At 31.3% G+C, this 22,666-nt stretch overlaps 1 long non-coding RNA gene across 11 annotated transcripts in view; it reads left to right on the top strand.

Annotated features, from left to right (window-relative positions):
- The first annotated feature begins 11,809 nt into the window (after positions 1-11,809).
- The window catches only part of LOC107461883 (uncharacterized), a 15,564-nt gene continuing 4,707 nt past the window's right edge, over positions 11,810-22,666 (top strand). For 2 of the 11 annotated variants that reach the window (XR_008002004.1, XR_008002003.1), the window contains exons 1-6: positions 11,810-12,322; positions 12,531-12,687; positions 13,384-13,508; positions 14,568-15,601; positions 16,660-16,833; positions 16,914-17,199. This is a non-coding gene — a long non-coding RNA (uncharacterized LOC107461883). Of the gene's footprint in view, positions 12,323-12,530; positions 12,688-13,383; positions 13,509-14,567; positions 15,602-15,866; positions 16,114-16,659; positions 16,834-16,913; positions 19,082-22,666 lie in introns of those variants that run through there. The other 9 variants (XR_008002002.1, XR_008002006.1, XR_008002005.1 and 6 more) reach the window with 9 other exon arrangements.

Genomic DNA, 22,666 nt, shown 5'->3' with positions numbered 1-22,666 from the left:
TTCATGTAGCCTGGGAACATGAATAGTTCTAGTTTACCTAGTGTACTTCTACATCATATGATCTCTGGCCTTTGGCTAGCTAACTCTTTCATCGGTTAGAATAGATTATTTATTTGACGTATCATAATATGTAAGTGAAAATTCAAACATAAGATATCAAGCAAGAGTAAGTATGAGAAAAAATAGTTACTTTTAGTAATTGGATATATTTGGGATTGATAGTGGTGATTATGCAAAAGAATCATAACAAGTAAAGGCCTCATCAAATATAGTTGGCTTTATTTAGTGTGATAGGACTCAGGTGTTGTTATTGCTGTACTAGTTGTTTATGACCCCTATTTTGAACTAATATTCTTGACTTGTTTAACTTTAAGGTTGTAGCTGAATTTTTCAAAAGTCAAATTGCCCTAATTTTAGAGGATCCTGCAGAAGATCTCAGCTTGAATAAGATCTTGGAAGGAAAAACTAGAAAGATTTCAGCTTGCATGTTCTATAGTATATTGGTGAGTTTTCAAAAACATTTCCAAATTTTACATAATAACCATAGTTATGAAACATGAATATGCAAGAGGATATTGATAATAACCTAAATCAGATTATGCTTTTGGAGAAGAGGTAGAAAGAAGCTGCGTTTTTTAGAAGAATATTGAATTTATATATATATATATATATTAAAATAAATATACTTTAATATATTTGAAGTCATGGAAAAGAAAAACTTGAAACTAAAAGCTCTTATTCACTACAAGGATAAGAGCCTCTAGCTATATCCTCTTGCATTGTTGCTCTTTGTTCTCGCTTGATCTTATCCCTTTTTTATTGTGTTTGAAATTATTAGCATCTTGGTCGCCACTTTCTATAGTGCTATGGCAAAAGACTTGATTGTTCTTGTTTGTATGTTATGAGACAATTCAGATTTCTGTATTTGCAGTGTTTAATTAATTAATCTTTCTTTTATGTTGGAGTTTGCAGGTAGCTTCTCTTGAAAAAGGTGTATCTTTGGAAGCTAAACTTTTGAGCAGGTTAATGAATTATATCTTAACTTTTTTCAAGTAGATTTTCTTTCACTTATAGTATATATGATACACTTGCATAATGACATTGCAAAAAGGAAGCAGTATTGCACTAAAGAGAGGTAATGTGAAAATAACTTAAAGTATATATGTGTGTATCATAAAAGAAGTATGTATACTTCACAGAGAATGGAGCTATTGTTCACCAAATAATAGCATGTACCATCTCTTGTTGGATATTGGCTGCACTAAAAAATGGCAAAGACTTTAAGGATGAAATTGGTAAGGAAATCACATCTCTGCAGGCTGCAGTTGAGGTGCATATGCTTTCCCCCTCCTCTATTATTGTCAGAATAAATAATTTTTTAAAAAAATATTTCTCTCTTGTTATATGTTGAAATGATTTCTTCTCCAACAGAACGCAAAAGTTGAAGTGGCAGCTATTGCAAACTAGCTAAATAGAGCTGAATCTGAAGTGAAAACTCTTCGGTCATTACTGCTAAATTTTATTTTGTGTAACATTTGCTATGGATTATAGGCATCTGTGCAGATGTTGCAGTTTTAAAGTATGAATTTCGATCATCATTAGCCCTTCTTCCTTTTGAGGTTGTCATTTTTGCAGGACAAAAAGTTGAGAAATGCTGGAAAAAAAGTATGAAATAAAGACTTCTTATTTTTCATTTCATACTAATTTGACAGTGTTATAGGACAAATCTATGCACATGTTATTTTTTTTAGTAATAATTTTTGCTGTTCAGTTTCATGAACCCTTGATTTTTTCAAATATAATTATAATCAGTTTTAAGTAGGTGATGAAGGCCCAGACAAGAGAAGCAAATTTGTTCCAAACTTGAATGATATTACTGGAGAAAGAAATATCGAGAGTATGCTTTCAGTTGAAATGGGACGGAAGGAGTTGGCATCTTTAAAAGTTTCTTTGAATGTATTGATTTTCTTATTTTCCTAACCTTCTTCTATTGTATATTTTCATAATTAAACCATTTAAAATTTTCATGTTTTTGTTTAGAAGGCGTTGTATTTGCTGCTTTTGAATTCTCAATCAATGGTTGTCATGCATAACCTGTGAAATCATTTTTTCTTTCTCATTTTGGTTGATTACTTTAGGTTGAGGATGCTATTATGCAAGTATTAGCCCAACAACTTTGATTTTTAAACTGTTCAGGTAGCTTTTATTTTCTAGAGTAGAACATTAAAGATTATCTTCAGCTAGTGAGAAATAATTTAATTTTTGCTGCATAATACATTAGTGATTTTCAAGTGGTAGGTAAGCTCATCATAATCCTCTTTGTTTCGAGTTTAAGCCCTTAAATGTATATAGAACTGTATTAAGAGAAGCAGTTATAGTTCCTCCAGTCAAGTTAGTATATATACCAGCGACAAAGACTCGTAGTTTTCATTCTTACTTTAATTGTGCTTGTTAATAGATTGTAAATAAAGGATATAAAAGAGGTTATAATTTCAATTCAGAATTTTTGTTTTTGGGGTAAAATCAGATTATCTTTTGCTATTAATATTGTCAAAACAAGTTTTTGTTTACATGTATAAAGATTGAAAGAATAGATGTTGTGCAATGAATGGAGTGTTGGAGTATGGTTCTATGTATATGGAAGGAATGCACAAAATTTTGTATGTTATATGCCAAAAATGTTCCCCTTATCACCGTACATGTGTTTGATAAGTGGAGTGTATGTATAGGTGATCTTATGTTGTTTTTGACTTAATATGTTCAATTGCATAAGAAGGCAGTGATGAATTTTTTGCAGGTTTTTGGAGCTCTTTGCGTGCTACAGGAAGTTGGAGAGACTGAGTTAGTGCTTCAGATTGTCAATTACTAATGTTTTATGTACTCTGTATCACTTTTCTTTTTCTTTTATACGAAATATTCATAAAATTTAAGTGCTATAAATATTTTTTTTCATTTTATTTGCATCACGAAGCAAACTTGTAATTATTGATTAATGAAAGAGGTTATAAATTTTATTTTGTGAATGTAAATTTAATGAAATATTTTATGTTGTAGTAATTAATTTTAGTATATTTATATTGTGTATAATATAAAATAAAAAATAGTATAATATAACTAAAAAAATGTTACTAAAAATTTTTTGTAATATTTTTTAAGTGTTATAAAAAAAATATTTATGGTAATATTTTTCTAAGTGTTACATAAAATATTTATTATAACATTTTTTAAGTGTTACAAAAAATATCTATGATAATATTTTTTTAAGTGTTACAAAATATATTAATTACAATATTTTTTTAAGTATTATAAAAAAGGATCTATTATAATATTTCTCAAAATATTATTATAGAAAATTTTCTATAACATTTTTATTAAATATCGTTAAATCTTTAAAAAATATTAATAACAAAAAAATTTAAATTAACTTAAGTGAATTTGATTTATATTAAAATAAGTTATCTACGTAATATTTTTTGATTTAGGAAATACATATAAATTTAATTTTCATTTCATTTTTTTTACGTGATTTGCCCTAAATTACAAGTACACGCGTATATATATACACACACATCATTATACATTATACACGTGTATAAAAATATATAATTTCAATGTTTAAGAGTTGAAGACTTGACGTGCGTCTGTATTTCTAAAGTTTGAACACGTGTGCCTGTGCCTCTTCATCACCAAGAAAAGTCAATTATTTTTTCTTTTGTTTTTATTGCTTATTTAATTTCTTTCGAAAAGACTACGCATTCTGCGACTTTGAATAGTGTTTTGGCTATACAATAAAATGGATTGAAAGTGAAATACACACGTTATGCACATGCTACACCTAACATTATTTGAGGTATATATGACTAATATTACGTTATTTACTTCTGTTCATGAATGTTCCAAATTATATATACACCTTTTATAATTTATAATTATTAATTAATCATTATTAATATTCTTAATAATATGAGATTATATTTAATAATATAAAATTTTTATTTTTTTATTAATATTATTTTATTTTTAACAATAATTTTTAAAATATTATGGTCATCTCAACATCCTCCCACACAATAAATATATATATAAATTTAATTTTAATGCACGATCAATATAAAATAGTTTTATATGTACATCTAATTATATAATATCATATCAATAAAAATAACTATTTTTTACATTAACGATATAAATAATCCTATAAAAGATTAAATATAATTATATAACTGTATAAAATTTTATACTATCAATACATCAAAATTATACTCTATATATACACGCACTTTGTTTTATGCTTTCCCACACGTATACTCAATAAAACCTGAAATTCGTGATTTAGTAGTCTCAATATTACATGGAGTACGCTACAGTTTTTGGGCTAGGGAAAAGATATTTAGTTCTTATGAAATGATTTTGGTTATTAACATAAATAATAGAAGAGAAAAATAAATTAGCTTACTGTAAAATTATCAAATTTGAACATAAAAATATCTCATTCTTTTTAAATATGTTTACGAAAAAATGGAGATAAATATATTTTTCTGAAGTCTTTTTAGAACATATCTCCCAATATTTTGTAGATTTGGTTAGGAGAAAATAATTTTTGAGAGCTAGAATAAATTTTTTTTATTTTGAAATATATTTTGTAAAACTAAAAAAAAGTAAAGTATTGTTTTTGTTTCTAATATTTGGGGTAAATTCTAAAGTTGTCTCTAACGTTTCAAACGTCCTATTTAAGTCCCTAACTCCTGTCGTTAGAGATCCGTTAACAGAATTGACGGCGGGACAAAATTGAGACGATTTTAAAACGTTAGAAACTTAAATATGATGAAAACGTTGGGGACAAAAAAGATACATAAAAATAAATTTTAGTTTTATCCTTCAATAATATCAATTTTTTACAGTACATAATATTCAATTATTTTTAATCACATCTAACTAAATTATACTTAATCACATTAGTTTTATTCTAAATAAATTAATTTTTTTATAATTTTACACTTAGAAATTTTTAGTTATCATGAAATATTTATAAAATGACTAGTACATATTATTTAATTATTTTTTGTTCAATAATATCAAATTTTTATTCTTTGCAAGTTTATGTACTAGTCATTCTACAAATATTTCATGATAACTAAAAAATTTTAAGTGTAAAATTATAAAAAAAATTAATTTATTTAGAATGAAAGTAATGTAATTAAGTGTAATTTACTTAAATGTGATTAAAAAATAATTGAATACTATGTACAGTAAAAAATTGATATTATCGAAGGATAAAACTAAAATTTATTTTTATGTATCGTTTTTGTCCCAACGTTTTCGTCCTATTTAAGTTTCGAATATTTTAAAATCGTCTCAATTTTGTCCCACCATTAATTTTGTTAACGGATTCCTAACGGCAGAACAACATTGAGTCAATTTTAAAATGTTGGAGATTTAAATAAAATGATTAAAATATTAAAGACAACTCTAAAATTTACTCCAAAGATTAAAAGACAAAAACAATTCAATATTTTACTCAATAAAAAAAATAGACCATAACGTAATTTACTCTATGACATTACTAAGATTAGATTTTGGATACACTAGTCATAATTCATAAAGAAAAATGCTAAAAAATTAGCTAGATTTAATTGTTTTGAGGCATCACTTTAATTTTAACTTTCAATTCAATTTTTGTAGTCTCTACTCAAAATTGTGGTTAAAATGATAATTTTTTAAAATAAGAGTAAATGTCCTTTCCGATCCCTAACGATTTGGCCGATAGACTTCCCACTCTCTAAGAAATCTAAATACCCAAATCGATCCCTATCTATTATGATTTCAGTACGTTCCAGTCCCTGCAACCGGATCCGAGCAGGTAACTAGCTGATGTGTCAGTAACTTGTCCACGTGGGTTTCTCTCCTTCATAATTGGGACAAATCACCCCCTGTACCTTTGTTGAAACGTTGCGTTTCATTATGAGCGTTATCTCCTGGGTGTTCATAGTTATTTAAGGTTTTTTCTTTATTCTTCATTGTCTTCATTGTGTGTAGAGTGAAGATAAAGGGTTTTCTCCTGAAGAACAATATGACTATAAAAGTCAGAGACTCTTCTTCACGAACCGTGGAGGAAAGCAATGAAGTTGGGAAGAATTTGTGCTGGAGTCTGACTCTGGGTTCCACTGGGAGTATAGGAGAAAAGGCAAATCAAGGAAAGAAAAGATTTGTAGTACCCAGATGTCATTGTGGCACATATGCAATATTGTTTCAATCTAGCACTGCAGAAAATCCGAACAGACTTTTTTTTTGTTGCTCTTATTTTAAGGTAATCATTTTTCAATTTTAGTTTTGTTTCAAAATTTCTTGCCATTACCATGGAGTGTTATTTGTTGCAGACCGCAGTTCCACATTGCAAATACTTTGCTTGGCTTGATGAATATGTTGAGTCATATTCACATAAAGCTTATGTCAATCAGAATGGTATGGTTGAAAGTTTGAAGACGATGGAAGAAAGATTGGAGGCACTGGAAGTAATGATGGCAAAGCAGAAAATTGAAAAAATATTTGGAGGCAACACTAAATGCAGAACATTAACCACTTTTTTAATTGGAATTGCAGTTACACTTATAATTTCATCAATTTGCAGTGGGTTAATTGAGAAAAATGTGAATTTGATTTAGTGTGCAAAATTATGTAAATAGAAGACAACTACTTAATGTATTATTGTTGAAATTCATAGCTTGTATGAAGACAACAATTGATGTTATGATTATTTACTCTAATTCAGTGATACTTAATTTATTTTATTTCATGTAGTTATTAGAATTTAAAATAGTGTATTGAGATATTATCATATTGTATTATTATGAATTTGTGAAACACATGTCTATGAAGATAACAATGTAAATAAATATTCAAATCTCTGAAAAATTTGGAATTGAACTCTAATTCCTGAGAGTTTCATAAAAGTTGAAACCAACATATAAAGTGATTAAGTGATTCACAAACTAAAGCATGAGTATTTTACAAAAAGTTTACTCCAAAATATGACCTGCTCCAGAGTTTCACTCAGAAGACCACGTGTGTTTTTTCAACTTGATACTAAAACAAAAACCAAAAAAATTGACTGTATCTCTAAATCAACCTTGAGTATTATGTAGACTTCAAATCAGAACCTAATCATAACATCAACACTATAACCAAAATAACTAAGATAGAGTCTCCCCTAAACCAAATTTCTACATTTCCTAAACAACATAATATCCATATAGCAAGTTATTTCACTGTTTTTTTGGTGGAGGCTTCATTCCTGGAGTTGGATGAACTTGAATAGTCTTGATGGGTCACAGTGCTAGCTGCTGCCAAAGTTTCATTGGAGATTGCATGAGAGGTTCTCTCTAAGCCTTGTCCTTCTGGTTGGGCTTGTATATTGTGAGGAGGTTCGTTAGGTTGCACTGGAGGACCTGGGAGCCTTCTGACACTCTGTTTGGGCCTAAACTTTGGTGCTGCATAATAGGGCTGAGCCTTTGACTTCTGAGTTGTGGCCTGATTTATTGGAGTAGTTTGATCAATTCCTGGAACCTGGTAAAACAATAATAAATCACATTTGGGCTCCAAAACTACATATTTTCTGTTTTAAAAAAAAGTTAAGAACTATGGTGTGTCTATTTACCTCTGCAGTTGGGGCATTTTGTGAAATGTTTATCTCATCTGGCTCTACATGCGGCCTCTTTGGCATTTTTTTCTTGTTTTTCCTAGCCGTATCCTGTATGATAGAAACATGTTTCGCAGCCATATATGTTTTCAAATATTAACTCATTGTGAGTACTCAAAGAGACAACCCAAAATGTATACGAGTTACAAAATACTTGTCCAAAGAAAAAAACTTACAAGAGGGTCTAGGTGAATAGGTTCAGGTTCCTCAACATGTATGTTATTTACACCACCATCAATACCAGCCATATTCCCTATAGGGGGAGGGACAGGAGCTAAATTTTCAGTCATCACAACCAAAGCTTTGCTAGCCGCTTTTGCCTTCTTCTTTTTTGGTTGCCAGTCGGGTTTAGCTGGTGCTCCCTTGCATGTTTTATAATAATGCATCTTCTTCCTGCATTTGCTACACGTTACCTGAAAAGTTCTTCTCACTTTGTCGCCAATCACTAGAGGGGGAGGCGGTGCACCGGATTCAGTCCTCCGTTTCTTTGGACGACCAGCTGGTCTTACTATCTTGGGGGTTGTGGCTTTGGATGGTCTGTCTTCTCCCAAAATTCTTCGCTGTTCACCGGATTTACACACAAGTCATATGTTTTCCTCCATAATACCCCTTTAAAAAGCATCCACCTAGGCCTATTAGTGGTCTACAACCCTTAACAAACCCATTTCTGCACGCATTAAGCATATGTAAATTTTGTCAAACAGCAGTAGAGATTGCGGAATTGGGTCAACACACATGTTAACCGTGCTGCCTGGGTTACTCCTGTGCAACTCTTGTAAATAATCCCACAACTTTCCATATTGTGCTTTGTCATTCCCAACAACAATTTCCCTAGCTGCTTTCAAAGCCCTTTGTATCATTTTTGGATGGACCTGAACATTGTAGTCCTGTTTCATATGCTCCGTTGCTTTCCTCGGTGTCAGCTTAGGCTGTGTTGCCAACCTTTTTTCCAGCTTATCTGTGACCCATGCCCTATCGGCCAAATTGCTTCCATAATCCCTTCCATATGTATGCTTATTGTGAAATGTTTTTATCTCAAATGCCATTGTTTTTGAGTTCCTTGCTACATATATTAACCATGGGCAGTTCTCCTCCGCATATCTAGCCCTGATCCTCTCCTTTTCATTCTTGATATACATGCAATCTCTTCCATCCCAGACAAATATATCCTTCAAGGCCTTCTTAAATATCTCCATACTCGAAAATTGCATTCCAAGCTCAAACCGAACCTCCCCATATTCATTTTCTTCATTGCAATCAAGTTCGTGCATTGTCCTCTCATCCTCAGAACTATCCGGGGTATGACACTCTTCAGAAGTATATTCATAGTTGTAGTCATCACTGTCACTCTTCTCATTAACCACTGCTGGACCTCCTAGTTCATCTTCTACTGGCCCTCCCATATCTGTTTCTACTGGCCCTCCCATATCTGTTTCTACTGGCCCTTGGGCAGAACCCAACCCACTAGGAGGTGTCTCAGTTCAATTTCCTTTACTAGATTCACCGTATAGCACATGTCTCTTCCTCCTCCTCCCAGTATACCTCTTTGATGATTTCTTACCATTTTTCTTAGGTGACACTTTCTTTTTGTTTGATGGAGACACTGATGCTTTTTTTTTGTTTTTTTCCATGTCTTTTTGGTGACTCAATATCACTACTATCACTCTCATAACTAGGAGGAGGAGGCTTGTAGGCCTTATCCTCGGCACTCTCGTATCCATCATCCGATGAGGATTCCTCTGTGACCACAACGGGCTCTTCCTCTGGTTCTGGCTCTGGTTCGACTGCCATTGGTTGACTGACCGGGTGCTCAAAGTAGATGTAGAACTCATTTCTATCTGGACAACTTAGGGTGGCTTCACACATGTCATTAATATCCTAGTCACCCTTAAGGATATGAAGCCCAAACTCCAGGTTTCTTGCTGCTGGATCAAGCCAGTAAATTTCTTTATATTCTAGATAACCTAATCCTCTGAAGAGTTCTTTCAAGTCCTTCTTGTTGACAAAATCAACATCCATGGGTGAAAATTTCTCAATCTTTCCATCTACGTACCGTAACACTCCATTTGGATCTTTCTTGAGTATCCCACCATGATGAAAAATAGGGATAACAAATACAGACATCTGTAAAAATCCAAACTATAACTCAGTAACAGAGCAAAACTTTAAACTTAATCAACAGCAAATAGACTAAAATATCTATCAGTTAAGAATTCTTAACTCATCTAAAAGTAGAAAGGTAGAAACTTTCAAAGTTAACATCACTATTATAGTTTCGCAACAACCCTAACTCATCAAACAAAGCTAGTGCTTCACCCCCATCCACCCATAATCACCATGCAGAGGAGAACTGAGTTATCAAAGCTAATTTCACTCTCACTATCTGACACACTCCTCAATTTGACTACAGTGAAAGATAAAGTAAGTAGAAGAGAACGAAAGATTGCTTACCGTTTCAAAGAAACTTGCCAAATGCTTCCAATGTCTCCCCACACAGTGGTGCAGCACGATCGTACGTCATCAACGTAACGCTCTTCTGGAGGGAAGGAGAAAGATTTCAGAGTTAGGGCCAAATGTAAATGAAGAGGGAGAGGAAGGTATTTTATGGAATAACGCTCATAATGAAACGCAACGTTTCAACAAAGGTACAGAGGGCGATTTGTCCCAATTATGAAGGAGAGAAACCCACGTGGACAAGTTACTGATACATCAGCCAGTTACCTGCTCGGATCCGGTTGCAGGGACTGAAACGTACTGAAATCATAATAAATAGGGATCGATTTGGGTATTTAGATCTCTTAGGGGGTGGGAAGTCCATCGGCCAAATGGTTAGGGACCGAAAAGGACATTCACTCTTAAAATAATTACCACAATTTGAACGTTATTATATAAAAAGGATAATTTTTTGCCGTTTTAAGAAACGTCGTAATCTAGATAGAGCGTTATTTTAATTATTGTGGCGGTTTGCAAAATATCGCCACAGTTACTAAAATTAATACGACAATTTTTATTATATTTAATATGACAATTTAATTGTCGTTTTAATCGAATAAAATGATAGTTTTTTTATTATTTAAATAACAATCTAAAATCGTCTTAAAATATAATAAATTTTTTTATTAAAAGAATAATTTTAATAATTATTTTTATCTAAATAAAATAACATTCTTTACTTAAAACCGCCATTAAATACAAAGGTAACAACATTAAATGTTTTGAATATTACGGTATTATTAATGCCGTTTTAATAAAGTATAATCTAACAATATATTTTTAATTAAATATTAATTATTAATTAAAAATAATATATTATGTTAATTATCTAACTTTCCGTAATTCATAAATGTCATTGGATGAAGGGCCTACTTGTTTATATATCATCTTAATGTAATGCTTTCTATAGGGTTCTAAAACTTATTTCCTAAAGAAACATTTGTCAACTTCAATAAATGATGACACACCTAAAGACATTACAGATACATTATTGCGTTTTGTGAGAGGAGCTGTGATTTTGATTTTTCTAATATACTCTTACCTACTTTTTTTTTTTTTTTTATAAAGAAATAGGAAAGAAAGAGCTTCTTCAAAGCAACTCAAACCATGGGGGAAGCGATGTGCATGTTTTGCAAAGACATCAGCTGCAAAATTTGCTTCTCGAAATATGTGGTTTACCTGAAAAATTCTAGGCTTCACTAGAAGGCGCTTGATCTCCCTCACCAGAGAGGTACTCGAATGTTGGGAGGCAGAAGCGCTGTGGATAAGGTTGAAAGCACACAGGGAATCCGTCTCTATAAATTCTTTCTTAGCCCCAAATCAATTGCGAGTTTTAATCCCAAATAGATTTCCCAGACACTACAAGAAAAATACCTATTCAATCACATTTTTTTAAGCTACATTTGAAAAGCGTAGCCTATTCATAGAATAGGTTACGCTTTTTTTCGTGTTGCCTTTTTATAAGAGAAAAGGATACACAAATGCGGCATCATTTAAAAAGCGTAGCCTTAGGTATTATAGAAATCACTTATAAAGCGTAGCCGTAAGTTGATATTTATAGGTTCACTTTTCGTATTAAAGGAGACGCTTTTAAAGAATAGCCTATTTATTAAATTTTAGGTGCGTTTTAAAAGTGATGCCTAATGTATTTAGAGGCAAAAACCTGACAATTGATAACCCTCTTTTTCCCGAAAGAAAACTTACACTTAGTGATTTTTTTTTTAATTCCCTCCAAAGGTCATCACTCACCTCGTGAAGAAACCCTCTCACCACTCACCATCGCCACTGACCACTCACCATCGCGCCGAAACCCTCTCACCATCACGAAGAAACCCACTTATCACCACCCACCACTGACCGTCACTCCTGTTCGCCCTCATCTATGCGCTTCTCACCTTCGCCAACCTTGTTGCACACAACCCTCACCTTCGTCATTCTCACCGTCGTTGATGACCGTCGCTGTTGTTGCGCTGACCATCGCTTTTCTTCTCAGTTCTACCCTAATCGTCTTCTCCGTGCCCTAATCGCTGATGACGGTCGTTGTTCTGACCATCGCTGTTGCTGCGCCACCGTCACCATGATCATCTCCGTGCTTCTCATCATCGTCTTCACTGTGCTCACATCGTTGAATATGTATGTATTGATTTCTATTTGGTTCTAAAATTTCAGAGGTTTAGGGTTCCGATTTTAGAGGTTTTAATTTGAGAGTTTTAATCTGTGAAACTATAGGATTATGATTTAACTGGAGGTCAATTTTTTCTTCTTCAAGCTCTTAATGATTTACAATAGTAGTTATTATTTGTTTATTTATTTATTGTTTGATGATGATTGTACCTTGCAGATTGAAGCAGCAATAACCAAGGATGAGCTTCAGCACCTCGCTTTGCTGTTCAAATCTGAATTTGATTCAATTGGTCAAATCACTGCTGGAGTTTTGCGGCTGCTTAAGCTGGAAGGTTCTGTTGGTCAGGCTATAATAGATCAACTTGGTAACCTAGGTATGCTTTCCAATTTCTAATGTTTCTGAATTAATTTTCATCAGACATATCTTGTTCTTTTAATTTCTATTTATTGTTGTTATGTTATAGTCTTCATTAAACTCAATATATAGGTAATGGATAGTGATTTGAAGCAAGGTTTCATGAATCCAAGGGATTGGTTCATTGATGACAACTAGTGATCATGTCATGTATGATACTTAGAATTTTAGAGACAGAGAAAGAACAGAATATTTCCTGGCCTCACTTTTAGGAGTACAAGAAAATACAAGAATTTTCTGTCTTGGAGAAAAATACAAGAATTTCCTGGCCTCACTTTTAGGAGTACAAGAAAAATACAAGAATTTCATGGCCTCACTATTTTTGTTAATGCTATACTAGCTGTGTGGGGTTCAGCAACGAAATCTTGAGGCAAGTTCTAGCTGTGTGATCCCCCAAGAAGTCAGTGCTCACTGTCTCACCCCCAAGAAATTAAAGATGTTTAACATAATCATTATATTCTTGTTTTTGAATTGAAGCTTAGTCTAATTATTACTGAATAATGAAAAATAATGCTATACAGTTACCGAGAAACTTGTGTTTATTTATTTATTTTTTTGCTTGACCAACTTGAGCATTGATTGATTAATTTAAATTATTTAATTATGTCTTTTCTTGTGTTTTAAATTAAATCTGAATAATTATTGTTTTGTTCAGGCTATCTTCAACGGGTAGTGTGAAGTCATTGCTTTGTGAAATAGCCTACATGAACAACTCTGGAACATTAGTTTAATTTGCAACCTCTCTTTCTCCGGAGAAATTGAGCACATTGAGATCTTCAGGTACATACTTTTCTCATTTTCTGTGCAGAAAATTATTAAATTTTAGCTTCTTTCTTTCTTAGAATTTGAAGAAAAAAAGAAGGTTTCTTGAATCCAATTTTCGTTAGCTCGAATTTTTAAGACCTCTGGTTAGGATGTTTGTTGGGGGGGAGAAAAAGTACAAAAAGTAGACAAGAAATCACGTGGTGTATTGAGAGTAAAGCAAAGCTGAATAAGGTAGGGTGTAACTTTAACCATCATTCTATTTTATTTTACTTATTAATTTATTTTGGCCTTACTCAATGCCAGCTAGGAAGTTAAGTGGAAGTTTGGTACACTTAAGATGTTCTGTTTTAGGATTTGAACTAGTATTCTATGCTGAAACTAGGAGTTGATATCGACACAGCAGAGTTGTGGTGATTTCTTTGGCTTCTCTGATTTCTTTCGTGCTTCATTTTGTTGCCTTCCATTTTATTCTTGATTTGGCCAGGGACAATGGATTTCCTTGGGTTTGCTGTAGGTTTATTTTAGAGTAAAGTTCTTTTATATAATATATATCAAGTTGCTTATACTCCATTAACAATGGATAATGGCTTATATCAAGTTGCTTATATTCCATTATTAACAATGGATAATGACTTATCCTCTGCTAGCTATTAGGCTAAACTGAATGGCTTAAAATTATTAAAGGATCATATTTAGTTCTCTAATAGTTTTACTTCAATACACTGCTCTAGGATGTATAATACTGATGATTATATGATGATTTCAGAGATTTGTTGTTATTAATTGAATTTATCATACAATGCTGTTTAGCTATTTGATTAGATGCTTAAGGATTATCGGACTTCTTTTCATTCTAGTATGCCTCGTGAATCCCAAGTTTGTGAAAATTTCACATATGGTACATATGATGAGTACTACTAACATAAAACAAATATATTTGGTTTATGAATGATAGAAATAGTATATAGACATTGCGTTGAGTGATGTTTGAAGTTGTTCTTCTCTTGCATTCATGAACTGTTTAAAGCAATCCATTCATGTTTATCATTGTGAATGTTTTAAACTTATAATCAGGTACCATGGCTCCATTATCGTCAATTCCTTGTTTTCCTTTTATAGTTAAAGTGCTTCAAACGTAGCTCTTGAACTAGATGTATACTTTTAGTGTTAGTCTTTTGAGTGCTTCTTTCATTTTTTAAAAATAAAATATCCTATACATCGGGAGTGGTATAGACCCATGCAATTATTAAAGTAGAAAAGATAATACTACCCGAAGATAAAAGCAAAAGGAAAAGAATTCACGAAGGAAAAAAAATCAGGTAACATCCTCCATTTGACACACTATTATATATTTTCATAACTCTACTTTATTTTCCTTTTCTGATATGAAAAAAAAGGTTGCTAAGGACAGGGCTAGCTGTGTGCAGTTGTGTCATTATATGGAAAAAGTTTGTTGACTATCACAGGAAATTTAGATGCAGAATTCAATGATAAATTAATCACAGTAGAACATAGTAGCTGTGCACTAAAATATTGGAGATTTTTTTGGTCTGGACTAATATATAGATTTCTGACCTGTTTTTATTACTACTATTACCAAATGATAAACTATCAAAATGATTGAATCTTTTCAAATGCAGATTATAGTTTACAGAATAATAAAGAGTAGTAACATTAAAGTCTAACTTGTCTAAATTTTGATTAAGTACAAATCTTCATTCTTATTTCTTCTTCTTATTATTCCGACTGTTGTTGTTGTTAACGGTTAAGTGGTGTATTATCCAATCTGTGAGCAGGTAAATTTTGATGTGCAAGTGGATCAATCATATCATCAAGAAAAAAAGAGCTATATAGACAAAAGGCTTTCACTAAAAAACAAAAAAGAAACAGGGAGTCCAACTCCAGCATCAGCACTAAAGCTAGACAAGCTTCTCTATGATTAGGTGCTAGTCCTAATCATGTTCTATATGTTGCTGCTGCATGTAGTAGTAGTAGTTGGAGGAGTAATAATTCAAGATTGGCTTGTGTAGGTGAGTTCAACTTTTCAAATGTGAAGAGAATAGAAAAACTTTGTGGCAACAGTTCTGATTTTGGCATTGTGGTCGGAGGTAGGGGATTTTTGTCTAGCTGCTAGGGTGATGATTTTTTAAATTATAGCTCTTTATCTTATGGTTTATAGCTTATGCTTTTTTGATCTTTGAATTCTAATTTTGGATTTGTGAAACACTACTATGCATTGGTGAAACTTGTACACAGTACAGAAAGGATTAATGATATCAGTCATTGATAGTTTTGAGTCTGGTTTTTTAATTTTTATAATCGCGAATGTCATTATAAATATTTTTCTAATTACTTTTCTATATAATTATGCAGGATAATATTGAGGATGATGATAATGAAGATTAAGTTGATTATTATTGTGATTTATTGGCTAAGATAGAGTAGTGTTGGGAATGGATACATGTATAGTTGACTAATGACTTTTATTAGAAGATACTTATGTAGGATATAATATTTTAGTTTTTTATAGAGTATTAGTAATAAATTCTAAGTGATATCATAGTTATTTTGATATGGCTATGTTTATTTTAATATGAGATGTATGAATATTTAAAATTAACATTATTCTAGTACTTTTGGATCATTATTATAAATATATTTTGGTTACAGATAATTTTTATTATTTAAAAAAAGTATTTAGAATAATTATGTATTTATTTTTATTTTATAATATTTAACTCATTTAATTAAAAATGCAGAATTATTATATATATATATATATATAAAATAAAAAAAATAATAAGGGACCTAAGGCTACACTTATATACAGTAGCTATAGTATACAAAAAAAATGAGGGAACTAAGGCTACACTTATAAAAAGTAGCCATGGAATATAATGTGGCTACGCTTGACAGGTGATGCAATAGTGTTGAAAAGCGTAGCCTATTCTAGTAAAAATGGAAGCTGAAAAACGTAGCCTTTGGTCCTGCACAGCATCACTTGAAAAGCGTAGTCTATTCCCAAACGCCAAAAGCGTAGCCTTTGAGAATAGGCAACGGCCGAATAGGAATCACCCCAAAAAGCGTAGCCGTAGCCTAAGGCATCATTTTTTTTCACTTTTGGCTACACTTTTCAAGTGTACCTGAATGGGTGTTTTTCTTGTAGTGAGAGCTCAGCTGTGGTAATGGTTACCGCGCCAATGTTAAACATGAAGCCTACCTTGAGTCTTCCATTTGTATCCCTCAGAAGCCCGAATTAGTGAGAATCTAGCCATCAGTATTAATCTTATACCAACCCTCCTCTGGCGGAGACCAACCGATGTCGATAATCTTGGTTGAGGTAAGGACATTTCTGCTTTTGTCAGTTTTTTGAAGAACCTCATAATAGTTTTTGGCTAAGTTCTGAATTATTCTTGGAAGGTCTGAGCTGTGGATGCCCGAATTGTTAAAAATTAAATCATTTCTGCTTCTCCAAGCTGCATTGCAGGTAGTAACAAAATAGGTAGGCCAAGCATTCCCATCCTTTCTTTGAGCAGTCCCGCAAATATTGTGCTTGAACCAATCCTGGAAGTTTTGGTTGAAGAACTTGCCTTGTTGACTGCTATCAACGCTGCTCATCCAAGTTTCACGGATATAGTGACAATCCCGGAGAACATGGAGCAGGGTCTCTTCTTGGCCAGGGCACCTGGGACAGCACTCATTGCTGGTAAGTCCTATCCTTTTCCTCCTGGAATTAGTGAGTAAAGCCTCATGCATTACTAGCCATGAAAAAGCTTTAAGACGTTGTGGTATATTGAGCTTCCAAACATCTCTAAAATTTTTGTCTGTGTTCTCATTATTTGTAAAATAGGCTTCATAGGCAGATTTAATAGTGAAATCTCCCTTAGGTTCTGGTAGCCAGCTGATACTGTCTTCTCCTAAATCAGAATGAAGGGCTTTTATAATCTGGATTAGCTCTAAAATCTCCTCCGAAAGGATTTGATTTAGTTTGAACCAATCCCAATCTCCCTCTGCTCTCGCATAAGCGGCCACCTTCTCATCACTCCTATCCCCGTCAATGGGACTGATAGCAAAATTTTTTAGCGAGCCTATGCCTGGCACCCAATGATCGTTCCAGAATGATATCTTTTCACCATTTCCAATTCTCCAGATGACATTAGTGCTGAATTTGTTCTAAATCTTTGTAATACCTCTCCAAGCATTCGAACTACTAGCTTTAGAAAGCACCTTAGAAATCGACTGAGTTCCACACCCATATTTTTCTTTCATAACTCTGACCCATAGGGATTGATTATCCTAAATAAGGCCCCAGGCTAATTTCATGAGGAATAAAGGATTTGTATCTTCTGCCTTTTGAATACCAAGTCCTCCCATACTCTTCGGCTTGCAAATAGTATCCCACCTTATTAAATGGATCTTTTTATTCGCTTCAGTTTCACCCCAAAGAAAATCTCTACAAATCTTGTCTATTTGATTGCAAACTTTCTTCGGAATCTTCATGGTTTGCATCACGTAGCTAGGGATAGATGATAAGACTGACTGGATAAGAGTACACCTTCCTGCAAAAGAGAGCGTCTTCATGTTCCAGCTAGAGAGTTTAGCCTTCATTTTGTCGATGATGAATTGAAAATGTTGCTTGTTGCACTTCTCATGAATGAGGGGAACACCAAGGTACTTTCCTAAGTTGCACGTTAGGTTGATGCCCAAATGTTGACTGAGTTCCTGCTTGATGGTGTGATTTACGTTATTTGAGAAAAAAACACAAGATTTTTGAAAATTAACCCTTTGGTCAGAGCTATCACAGAAAACCTTAAGTGTTTCTCTTATGACATTTACTTGATCCTTACTAGCTTGTGCAAATAAGACCAAATCATCTGCAAAGCAAAGATGAGAGAGTTTAGGCCCATTCCTAGATAGCATAATAGGTTTCCACTTCCTATCATTAACTCGAGAGTTAATAAGGTGGGAAAGTCTCTCAACGCAAAGAACAAAAAGGTAAGGTGAGAGGGGATCTCCCTGTCTAATGCCTCTGGAGGGACGAAATTCTTCTGATGGAGACCCATTCCAAATAAGGTTCATAGTCGGCGTAGTTATGCAATACTCAATGACATTAATCAAGTTCTCTGGTAAATGAATATCCTTGAGGGTATGTAAGATGAAATCCCAATTGAGTCTATCGTATGCTTTCTCTAAGTCAATTTTGACCGCCATAAAGCCTTTTCCGCAATTCTTTGTCCTCATCGAATGGATCACTTCTTGAGCTACTAAAATATTATTTGCACTAACCCTTCCTGGAACAAAACTAGCTTGAATATTTGCAATAAGAAAAGACATATGGGGTTTAAGTCTTTCTACAACAATCTTAGAAATAATCTTATAAACAACATTGCAGAGACTAATAGGTCTAAATTGAGTAAAATTCTCAGGAGCAGGAGCTTTAGAAATAATAGAGATGAGAGTCTGGTTAACGTTGTTGATATTTTTAGGTTCCTGAAAGATAGACCGAACACAAGTAACCAAAGAATCTTTTATAGTGTCCCAAGAAAATTAGAAGAATTTAGCTGGAAATATATAAAAAAAGTGTTAAAAACAACAGATTTTGTGATTTATAGTTATTAATTAATTATTATTAATATTTTTTATAATTTATTATATTTAATAGTATAAAATTATTCATTTTTTATTAATTAAATCCTAACTAAATTTTAATAAAAATACTGATTTTTAGACTTTTTTGATATATAATATCTCCAACTCTGCTATCCATACTATCAAATTTTGCTTATTTTTCGCTTATTTTGCTCGTCTTTTTTTTTACTACCAAATTTGGGAGTAAGTATTAAATATAAATATAATCAAATGATGACAAATATATAATGTTAGTTATTTAAATTTTTCTCGTAGGGGCCTTGGCCCCATTTTACTACTAATAAAAAATTCTTGTTTTACTATAAATTAATGATAAATTTAGGATATTTGTTTGGCGAAGAACTTCTCAGTTCTCACCAAAAAACACTGGCTGCAATGTGCATAGTCTATTATTGAATAATATTCAATTTTAAACATAGATCTGTTTCCTCACATTTAAGGAATCAACATAAATTATTATAAAAAAGTCTTCTATAAAGCACATGGCACAATCTATACCAGAAAAAAATAAAAATAAAAAAAGACAACATGGCACGTTATATGAAGTGAGTTTGTTGTTCTCTTAAGCTTAGTTAATTATTCGCAAATATATAAAGATGTTTGATTGATCAAGCACATGCATGGTCTTATGAAGAAGCCATAGCCAAGGGCCAAAATGCGTTAGAATCACATAAAATTAACGAACGCAAAAATATGAACAATTGGAAAAGAAAGATCAAATTAAAAGATGTAGCAAACGAAAAGGCACGAGGCAGAAAGTTCCATGGTTATCTGTACCCCACACAACATGATGCTACAAAAACGTTCTCTGAATATGTTAGCTAGGACCAGCATCAGCATTATTTTATATCCCAGGCAATAGTTTCCATATATATTCAAATGATCCTTAATTCGATCCCATCTTTAGTCCTCGATCGCATTTCAATCACTGGACAGCGTTACATGAAAAACATATTTCAAAATCCGACATTTATAAAACGGTGTTACTGGATATATTAGGTCCACTAAACTTAATTATCAAAAATTTAAAATCAGTCACAAAAATAAATATATATTAAAAATATATTAAATTATATTTTTATTTATACACAAATACATAAATAATTTTAATGATTAATTTTAATATATAAATAATATTTTTGATAAGTAATATATAAGTGTTTAAATATTTTCACACAAATATTTAATAATATTATTCTTTTAAAATATCTAGTCATATGACACCAAAAAAAAATATCTAGTCATATAATAAACATAAAAAATAATTTATTTACTGATGAATAATCTATAATTGGATTCGCACATAAAATTCTTTTACGTTAATATTGTATTAAAATTAAATTTAATATAAAAAATCAATATTTTCATAGTTTACATAAGCTCTTTCTTATGTTATATTGATTTGATTAATTTAACTAATGTTTTTTATTAGACTAACTTGCACTATATAGAGTAAAATTTTGTATTTGGTTAATAGCTCCCATTATGTGATAAACTCTTTTATTAACAAAAAATGGTTATCCCTCTTAATTTTCACTTTATAAGATATCCAAATTGAGGTTCATCCAGTTTGTTAAAAGTTTTGAAAAGTTATAAATTTTTTTTAAAGCATTTGTATAAATATATTTTTAAAGTTTTTAAAGTCAAACAATATAGTATGATTACATATCAACAAATATTTACTTTAATTCTTTTTCAGTATATTTATGAATATTTAAATTATTTTTTATGTTAAAAATAATTTTACTAACACAATGTTTATAATCTGTATTTATTAAAAGTCACTTTTTATATTATTTTACAAAATTTAATTACTACAATATTTAAAAATTATATTTAAAAATTATGTTTAATAAAAGTATTATTTTTATTTTTAATATTTGGACCAAAATTTTAATTTGATTTTTAACATTTTAAACATCATATTTTAATCTCAAAAACTTTTAAACTTCTTATTTTAATCCCAACAATTTTTTAAACGGACTTAATATTGTCCCACCGTTAAATTTAATACAAACAATTTGCATATTGAAGAATCAATAGCATTCAAGTTTAGCATGTAAGTAAAATTTACTTATCAACGATAATGTTTATTTTTTCTTTTAATTTTAAAGTATTGATGATTGATTGTTATGATTTAGAATTTTATACAAAAAAAAATTAAAAAAAAAATGTTAAAAGAATGTTTTGATTATATTTCTTTAATACATAAAAAAATATAACTTAACTAATAATGTTATTAATATTTAAATCATTTGCTCTATAAAATATTGGTGTAAGTTTGATGGTAGAACAATATTATACTGAACACTGATAAAAAATTTTAAAATAAAAATAAAACTTTAAAAATATTAGAGGTTAAATTAAAATTTAACTTAAATATTAAAAATTAAAATAATAATTTATACAAATAAAAAAAAATTAAAACTTTACCTTGGTTTTGAGTGTTAGCACTTAGCACTCTTTTTCACTGTACGTGAAAAATTAATTACTAATAATGTTAAATAACATTTCTAACGATTTTTGGACATAGTGGACGGTATCAACAGAGATATTTAACCCGTTGAAAAATGCTGACCGTAATTCTCAATTGCTTGCTATCATTTGCTGAAACTGTTGAAAAGCTCGCAACCAGTTGATTTTTGAAGGTTTTACTTCTATGCCGTCTGCCATTCTAGCAAGCTCTGTCAAGTTGCTCCGTACAATCCAAAGAACTCCCGGTTTAAGTCGTCATCTCCATGAAACAAGCTCTTAGATGCATTCAATTTGATTTATCATTATTTCTTTTTTAAAATTTTTCTTCGTTTTTCGACCACGCACTGTTGGATGAATACCTTTAATGTAATATTTTTGAGAAATCTCCACCTTTTATTATGCTATCCTACTTTTGAACATCTTTATATTTCATTTTTTAATAATTAATAAAATATAACCTATTATCTTTTGAAAAACAAAATGTCATATGGTATATGATGAAAGCGCCAAATCGCTGCATCGAAACAAAAAAGGAAATAAAAAATATATATTGAAACTATTGGCGGCTGGAGCTTTCAATTATTAAGTGAGTGATTTATTTACAAAAAGTATATAATGGTTATTATTAGTGTGCGTTCAGCGCTGCCTTGAATTGACTATGACTCTTTTAGTAGGACTCGATCGATCGGATGGATCGAATTAAATAAAACAATTAAACAAACATTGAATCGATCACATGAACTTAACAATTAACACGTTCTGACAAATCTTATATATGTGTATGTAAGAGCACAAAAAAAAAACATATATAAACGTAAATCACTCTCACTCTCATATTCCAACGCGTATAACTCTTATTATAGGTTATAATCAAACACTTATAGTTGCTAATTTTACAGTTCTCTTTTATATAATATTTAATCAATGGTTTAAAATAACAAAAATATTTAATAACAAAAAAATAAAAAAATTAAAATTAATCTTATTTAATTTAAATACTAAATAAGATAAATTTTAATTTTTTTTATTTTTTTAACATTATCGTTTAA

The sequence above is a fragment of the Arachis duranensis genome, chromosome 8 (assembly GCF_000817695.3).
Source record: "Arachis duranensis cultivar V14167 chromosome 8, aradu.V14167.gnm2.J7QH, whole genome shotgun sequence".
NCBI classification, from domain to species: domain Eukaryota; kingdom Viridiplantae; phylum Streptophyta; class Magnoliopsida; order Fabales; family Fabaceae; genus Arachis; species Arachis duranensis.
Note: the sequence above shows the minus strand (reverse complement) of the source record. Positions and strands in the feature narration are given on the sequence as shown.